The sequence below is a fragment of the Acipenser ruthenus genome, chromosome 1 (assembly GCF_902713425.1).
Source record: "Acipenser ruthenus chromosome 1, fAciRut3.2 maternal haplotype, whole genome shotgun sequence".
Taxonomy (NCBI): domain Eukaryota; kingdom Metazoa; phylum Chordata; class Actinopteri; order Acipenseriformes; family Acipenseridae; genus Acipenser; species Acipenser ruthenus.
Genome location: NC_081189.1, coordinates 92,595,896 through 92,605,436, shown reverse-complemented (window position 1 = coordinate 92,605,436; position 9,541 = coordinate 92,595,896).

Genomic DNA, 9,541 nt, shown 5'->3' with positions numbered 1-9,541 from the left:
AGTATTTTAATTAGCAAAGCAATTCAAACACAATCAAGGGTACTCAGCCCCAGTTGTCTGTTTGCGAGAACTGGTCTATTGTTGGGTGTGATAAACCCTATGTTAACAACATTTGCAAAACAAAAAGTGTCCTTTGAACTACAAAGGGACCAGATCTCATCCTGCTTTCCCAGTCCCTGTGTACAAAGCTACTCAGGGAGGGGCCATTTAATGATTACATTTTTATATGAAACTTTAAATCTTACAATATTGAACAGCAGGAAAACGAACAAAACTAGACAAACCAGTCTAGTATAGCATACACCACAGGCTACAGAACATAAAAACATACACCACCTTCCAACAAGTATAGGGACTGATAATACATGAATGCACATTGACTAGTGGTGGGGCATTGGTCATGTAAACCCACAATATATTCGTACCTTGGTAGCCCTAATTATATCATTATCAGAAATAACCAAAATCATTTAATGAGCAAGCTATCTTGCAAAAGTTCTGGTACCGCAAAATGATATAAATTCTCTACACATTAGGGGGGTGATGTAAGGATATGTGCAAAGTGATTTGCGGGTGCAAAACCCCTGTAATGCTGCCGTAAAGTCTGATTTTACCCGTCGCTAAAAATGTGGTGTATGTAAAGAATGGTGTTCACCTGGCATTCTGCACCTGCAGTCCCTGTTTCCAGAGTGCTAGGCAAATTTCTGGATGTCATGCTGAAAAGGGCAGACCAATACATATAATTTCCCAAGGATACTCACATTACTGATGTTGGCTGAGGCTTTTCCAAACAACTCCATTTCCTGCTGAGTGACCTCACCGTAAGGACTCTCAGCTCCTTCTCAAAGCTTATTTTTGTTGCCCCAAACAATTAAAGACAAAATAATTCCCTATATCTCGTCTGTTGTGCATGGTGATCTTTTGAAAGAAACTCATGTTATAACAAACATGTACTCCCTTCTATAAGTTTACCATACATAGTACATTTGCAGTAATTTTGTAGTTTTACAATGGTTTTTCCATGATTACACTATACATTTGCCATAGTTTCCCATGGTTTCCCATGTTTTTTAATATGCTTCACCGTACCTCTCTGGGCTTTACGAAGCTAACCTATTTTGTACCATGCTTTCACTGGGGATGATGGGCAAAAAGATTGTTTGCCTTCTGGAAAAAAAAAAAAACTATCCTTATTTGAGGGATTTGAATGTATCAAATGAAACTGTTATTTGTCTGTCATTCCACTGAAATATTGAAATGTGTCATAATAAAACCACTGAGACTATAAACCGTACTTTCAAATGGAACAGCATTGAGGGACTAAATGCGCAAGGCCATAAATGCAATTCAGTAGTTTATATTTGTAACATGCCAAGGTTGTATCAGACAATAAATCTATAGTTCTTTTTTCAAATGCACTTCTGTTTTCAAGGCTGTTTCATACGTGGAATGTCTATTTTTTTTCATTGAGAATGAGCCAACCAAAGTCAGTTCACCTGAGCTGGATTCAAACTTCAGTCAAGAGGTGAAAAACATGAAAATCTATTGAATTAGCTCCTAACCTAACCCCCATAGATGTTGTTCTCCTTATCTAATACATATCTAGTAATGTTATGTAAAAAATAACAGCTCCAGACCACAAAGGTGGCGAGGAAAGGGTTAAAATAGTAAGCACCCATCATCCACCCATCATAGCAGCAGCCAGCCTCAGTGCCTTTCCCATCAGCAGAGCTGCAGTGTAATCCTACTCCAGCCCTGTTAAACAGCCGCATTGCTGACTGACCTATTTTTATTAGCATACACTGCTACCTGATTGTTTGCAGCATCACCTGATAGTGACACTATCAATGTGTGTACTGCATTAATAATGAGAAAGCAAAAACTGTATGGAAGTTGCAAGCTGTACACAATATCAGTGTTCAAATTGTACATAGTGTTTTATTTGCACTATTTTGCATCTGGAAAATAAAACTGGCAATGTTTCAATACCAGTGAGAATTTAAGAAGTCTATCTAAGTTATTTCTTTCTAGTATTTAGGTCTTCACATTTTCTTTTCACAAATAATGGTAGAATACTCAGTATATCACTTACTGGATATAAGAGCATCTGCCTGTTAAACACCCCACACTGATATTGGGCAGCAGTGTGGAGTAGTGGTTAGGGCTCTGGGCTCTTGACCGGAGGGTCGTGGGTTCAATCCCAGGTGGGGGACACTGCTGCTGTACCCTTGAGCAAGGTACTTTACCTCAATTGCTCCAGTAAAAACCCAACTGTATAAATGGGTAATTGTATGTAAAAATAATGTGATATCTTGTAACAATTGTAAGTCGCCCTGGATAAGGGTGTCTGCTAAGAAATAAATAATAATAATATTGAATAACACCAAACTAATGGAAAACACATATTAACTGCACTCTGAGGTCCATCTAAGAAGCACATCAGACACCTGTCAATCTAAAATTAAAAACAAAGTAATAGAATTTAAGTTTCGAAACTTCTCTTTTTCTTTTTTTTTACAACAGCATGGATTAAAAATAGCAGTTAATTACAGACTGAGAGTGCTGAGATAATACAACTACAACTAATAATACAAATAATAATTTCCATTACATGAGAGTAGATGGTAAAACTTCATGCTGATTTGAACTCGGCTCTCTACCTATTTTATATCGCTTCTAAAGGAAAATACATGAAAAGTATGTTTTAAAACCTTTTTTTAACACAGAAACAACATCTTAAACGCTTACTGTCTATGAACTAAAATGTGCACCGAAGTATATATTAATGCTTAATTTAATTTAAATTATTAAGCACTTGTAGTTCTCTTATCAAGTAATTAAAATGTTACCCCTGTCTGCTAAGGATCTTTCTGCAACCTATTTACTTATAAACAGAAAATAAACTCTTTGATGTTTAGTTGTTTTAGAAATAATTTTGTAAACAAACATAATGCCTCGGCCCAATATAACACGAGATATTTATCCATGTAGCTTTGCATACATTAAGAAAATGTTTTCAATTTTATCATTATAGTTGTATTGCTATTATTATTATGTCTGAAATTGGTTGTACCTGTCTGAAGAGGTTTGTAAAAACGGCTTATAAAAATCTGTACTAGGCTTCGGTTAGTACAGACTCATTTTCTCTGCAAGTAACAGCCTCTCTCTGATAATGTACCATAGTTATAGTTATACTTACAATTCTTCACTATCCTCCATCTTATTTTTGTGTTATAAAATGGACATATACATTTATGATCTAATTAAATAGTGTGTACCTCAGTAAACATACTTATTATCACATAATAATGGAGATTAAATTAATCACATAGCTTGTTTCATATACAGCAAACTAACTGCAGCCCTGACCAGAAATTAGCATCCTTAAAACGCAAGTAGAAGTTAAATACAGTATTTCAGATTATCGGAAGACGCTTTTCCCATTGTCAATGATTGTTACTGAAAACAAAACATAGATTGAAGAGGAATGTAAAAGCAGGGAATCTCATCACACTATTGCGCACTTTTAATTCACAAAACTAGACAAACAAAAACACATCAACAAATAAACAGGTGCAGTGGCCAAAAATAAAAGGTCTTCAAAAAACTCACAAACAAACAGCAAATAAACAGCACAGCAACACACACCTTCACCTTCACCAACATTCAACTCCACTAACACCCGTGACTCCCCTTTTTATACACATAAGAACATAAGAACATTATTAGAAATATTACACACGAGAGGAGGCCATTCGGTCCAGCTTGCTCGTTTTGTTTTTAGTAGCTTATTGATCCCAGAATCTCATCATCAGCTTCTTGAAGGATCCCAGGGTGTCAGCTTCAAAACCATTACCGGGGAGTTGGTTCCAGACTCCCACAACTGTGGCTGGAGCCTCATTAACCATTAATCATTCAATTATGGCCCCAGCCACATTCCCATGGGTTATCTGGCAGGATGGAATTTAACCCCCTCCCTGCCAACCCAATATTCCCCACACACATACATCTTATACCAGCAGGGCTTTCGCTCTGCCACACCCACCAAACAGTATTCCCCCTTTAGGCTGGGCCATGGCCTTCACTAAAAGTTATCCTTCCACGCTCCTCTCTTAAACTCTTCCAATAAACCAAGGCTTTTCTTTCCTTTATATACAGGTGGCCATTTCCCAATTAGCATTCAATTTTCTTAAAAGGGAATGACCACATGATTGTTGGCAGGGATGGATTTATCCCCATCCCTGCCAAATTTACATAAAAAAATAATCCATCTTTATTCTGCACACTATTTACATGCAGGGCTTCTTCCTTGCCACAGTTTTGTTATAGATTTGGCTCATGCAGCTCTCTAACCATGTGTAATTATTGATATATTTTAAGGAGTAGCAATATATTCTTGGCAGTGCTTCTATTTTTATAGTTTAATTGGTGGGTGATTTCATTTTAATGTTATCTAACAGCCCTACTTACAGCAAGGACTTACAGCCCTACTTACAGTCACCCAAGAAATCCAAAAAGATTGAGAACATACAGAACTGAGCAGAAATGTGGCAAATGAAATTCAATGTGAACAAATGTATAGTGTTACACACCGGGCACAAAAAACTCTACACAGCAACCACACAGTGCAGGGAAGCATACAGAATGCCTGGGTATATAGCCAAAAGTGTAGAGTACAAATCCCAGGAGGTTATGATGAGGTTATATAATGCACTGGTGAGCCAACACTTAGTGTCCTTTACTGTGTCCAATTCTGGTCACCACAGTACCAAAGGGACATTGTGGCACTGGAGAGAGTCCAAAGAAGAGCAACCAGACTGATCCCTGGACTTAATGGAATGAGCTACGAAGAAAGACAAAAATAACTGAATCTATTTAAGAAGAATCAGGGGGGACATTGAAATCTTTAAAATCTGGTGTTGGCATAGTTAATCCAAACCATTACTCTAAGCGCAGTACAGAGACCAGGACAATAGGACTCGGTTTTTAAGTGGAGATAGACTGAGGACAGACAGTGGTAGTGTATGGTGTATGGCAGGGCTCTTCAACTGGCGGCCTGCGGGCCATATCCGGCCCACAAGGGGCAACAAAGTGTAAAAAATTATAAAAATTAACTAAAATAAATATGGAAAATAAAAAACACAAAAAACAAAAACAGTAACATTGTAAATCAGTTTGTGATTAAGACGTGTCTTGTTTTTGTATCCGGCAAAGCAGCGCATGCATCACACCGCTCTTTTCCAGTCACTAGCCACTCGGCACGACTCACGCAAGCCAGTTCCATTGAGGTCCGCTTTGCGTACTCTGTGAGCGATTTTTGTTTTTTACTCGTATTGCTATTAAAAGTTATTTTCTGTCTTTTTCTTAAAGAGATATAAACATGGCTCACTCTACTCTAGCTAATAAAAAAAGACAGCAGTTAAAAGTAGAGGCGCTGATCTTGTGCAACTCTTGTGCAATCTTGCACTCATCATGAGATTCATTAAAAAGCATACCATACAAAGGAGATTAACAGTTTGGTCAGAACATCAAATGTCATTATTTGGGAAATTAACTAAAACATTGAAACACGATTCCATCGATTTCCCAGGTGCTGCTGTTATCCCTTTCCATGGGATTAATCTGTCTGTTTTCAACTTATTCAGGTTTTCATGTTTGTGTCAGAGATGGAATAGAAACAGACACAAGTTTATTTGTTTTAGTGGCACTCTTACATATTGTGTGATGATTTTTTTTTTGTGTGCACATCTTTGCCTTACTTACAACCACACTGTCGCACAGTTCTCGCTCTCAGACTGTATATTATTAGTTATAGTATTAATATGTCACGTACATTTGAAAATGTTTGGAATGACACTCTGTTAAATGTTCACACTGTTCTATTATTAAAGTACTATTCATATGGTAACATGTGTAAGTCTAGTTTAATATACTAACATTATGTTATATAATATTTATTATATTACTTACAAATGTGCAGAGTAAAATACTTCTGGCCCGCCTGCTAACTTTTTTCCAATCTGGTCCCCTTAAAAAACTAGTTGAAGAGCCCTGGTATATGGAATTGGCTACTAGTCATGTTATTGGGGCAGAAAACGTGCATCCTTTAAGACCCAACCTGACAAAGTTCTGAGATCAATCAACTACTAGGAACCGGACGAGCTTAGATAGGCTGAATAGCCTCCTCTCGCTCGTAAATTTTCTTATGTTCTTATGTTCTTAACAACTTGTTGGACTGTCTTGTAAATTAATCTGATGTCACCCTTATTGTGTTATCCTCAATTCTCATGGCTGCTGTACTCTGTAAATGCAACATTCCTCTCATACTGCATTGAAGGCTGGTATATTAAAGGGATAATAGATTCACTGTGTCGTGTTATGAATTATTCAGCCATGCTTTATTTTCAGTTCCGTTACTGAGAGTAATAACAGAATGTCTGGCCTCCATAGAAAACAATGGGAGAGCAGGGCCGGCTGTATAATTTCAGATGAAGTAGCAGCATCTCAAGCATGAAAAAAGAAAGACATTTTTTAACCATAGTCCCCTTTCCACAAAGGCTGCTTGAGATGCTATTTGTTGTTCAAGAGAAGTACAGTAAGCAGTTGTTAGCTTCACAAGTGCTTCAGGCTGAAGGGCTCTCAGTAAATATGCAGAGAGAAAGACTTTCTGCATAATCCTCTCACATACAATAGCATTGTGTGTGAAGGTTCTTATTAACAATGGCGCCCCTGTTGAGAATATCTATTAACTTTCTTTTAATGTACAGCCTGAAATAAACTCCCAAGAATAATAAACGCTTATGTACAACTGAGTACCAAGCACTAATGCGAAAGTGGATTCAAATTCTTAAGGACTTAACTAGGTACTTTATTAACAATCACAAAATGTGACTGGGTTCGGTTTGATCAATAATTCGCTTTTGATACTGTACTGTAGTGTTGGGTAAAAGTCAAAATTACTCTCTTGAAAAGACATGTTTATTTGTGAACATAACGTAAGGGGAATGGTATCTGTGATGGAATATTTCGTGAACATGAAACAAACCTGTATTTTTATATGACCTGTGGTTAAAAGAATGTGGACACCAGTAATCAAAGCTGATAGTAAGAATCATATAAAACAGCTGTGTACCAACTGTAAAGACAATATTACAAAGTGTATGGTCTGTATCATTAATACATTGTATTGTCAGAGGTTACAATGTAGCAGTGAAACGGTTAATTCTTACATATCCACTTAAGGGACTTAATTGAGAAAATATGAAGATAATAATTCTAAGTGTTTTGCCTCTATACCCCAGAAACTTGGAAGTCAATTTAATGTCACCTACAGTGGCCCTGAAGTGCAAAACGAAAACAAAAAGAAAGTATGCCAAAAAATAGTGTCTTCTAAAAGTAGTGTGCATTTTTATAAAAGTAGTGTGCATTTGTATAAAGTGTGCACCTTTTTAAAATGGATGCCAAAAAAGAAGTGTCTTCAAAATCATAGCGCATCTTTTAAAATGCATGCCAAGAAAAATGTGTGTCAGAAATAAGACTTTTAAAACGGAGGCAAATTAGTACTTTCAGTTAAACCCAGCACCTTATTAATTACAAAAATTCCTGCTTTTTGGAAACTGGTGAGTGACAAAAATAAATCGATTGTATAGTTGTGGAGGTGATGAAGTCATAAACAGTGTATATACGTTGATTTACAGGAATACTCTGAATGAAGGTTAAAATTAGGAAGGGACGACTTGAAACTTTTTAAACGTCTAAAAAATCCCACTGTACTCTTGTCAAAACATTTATGGAACAAAGCACAGCTACACACATTTAGAAGGACTATTACATTAACTGATAGTACTAGTTTTCAAAATAAAATGCTCCATCAAAATGAAACGGGTTTGGTTGAAGGGACTGCACCACATCCGTTTTAAAAGTCATATTTCCGACACACATTTTTCTTGGCATGCATTTTAAAAGATGCACTACGTTTTTGAAGACACTTGTTTTTTTTGGCATGCATTTAAAAAGGTGCACAATTTATACAAAAAATGCACACTACTTTTAGAAAAATGCACACTACTTTTAGAAGGCACTATATTTTTCTGGCATACTTTCTTTTTGTTTTCGTTTTGCACTTCAGGGCCACCGTAGTCACCAACACATTTAGCATACAGTGTTTTTAGGACCCTGCAAAAAGACAGTATATCAAATGGTCTCTGTGATATGAGCCTATGGCAGTGCAGCAAAATGGCACCAAGCTGTTATTGTTTCATCAGCCTTTGTTCCTTTTCATTATATAACCTGTTACTTATGCTTCCCATTCAAACGTAGGGTTAATGAACACTTAAAATCAAGCTGTACATAGCTGGTGCACATCAGCAGTTTGCAATCGCCAGTTTTGTCGTTCGACCTTGTGATGTGTGGGTATAGCGCTGCAGCCTGTGAGAACTGAGCAGAACTCATATCATTGTTCTTAAATGTAAATTCTTGTTATCTGGGTTTCTGCTGACATTGGTAAAGTGAAGAAGAAACGCAGATGATAACTTTTAACATGCTTTGTCTCACACTATGCATCATGCTAGGAAAATAAGACCAAATTTGGTCAAGGAAATTACGTAAGCTGGCTGTATATCTGTGCTGTACAAAGTAATTTCTTGGCTCAGCTCAGAAACTAACATCTACACTGATGCCAGCTTAGAAACTAACATCTCTGTGAAATCCCGGCTCAGAAAAAAGCCAACATCTCTGATGCCATGAAAGCTCAGCTTGGCTCAGAGGTAAATAACATCTACACTGATGCCAGCTCAGAACACCATCAACTGAGACTTGTATGTGAGATCACTCATGTATCACATTTGATTTGCTTTGTTCCTGTTTGCATTTTGATTCCTGAATAAACTATTTTTGATTGACTTTATCTGAAGAAGATTAATTATTTTTGAGAAGAAATCGAACCTCTTACAGGGCCATTATGGTCACCATGACATTCAAAATGGTGCTTGTCTAACTATGTCTAAACTGTCTGCGAATAGCCACTGTGATCTTATTCCATAGCAACCACACACCGGTCTCCACACACTGGTTGGCGATGCGATTTGTCCTGCGACACTACCTTTCACACCAGTGACGAAAGGCATGTGATGTGATAGGCGATTCCCTTCTGATTGTATCATCAGCTGGAAAAAATCACACGTATGATAGCCCAGTTATACAGTTAATACAAATGAAGAATACATGGTAACTTTTCGGAATACTTATTTCAGTAAAGGTAAACAAATCATACGCACCAACTATACCCAGTTCCCTGGAAATGGACTGCCAGATGTTTTCCTTCATTGCCCTGTCTTTATAATTTTTCTGTCCTTTATTGTACAGCTCTGGGTATTTTGATGCTACAAGAATTATCTTTTCTTCTGCCATTGTTTACTGAAGGCATGCAAGGGAAGCTGCCTATCTGCCTCGCAACAATTAGTATCAAGTGCTTTGTATATACTGTGCTAAAAAAAAAAAAAAAAAAAAAACACTTATCTGATGAGTAACACAGTAACAAACA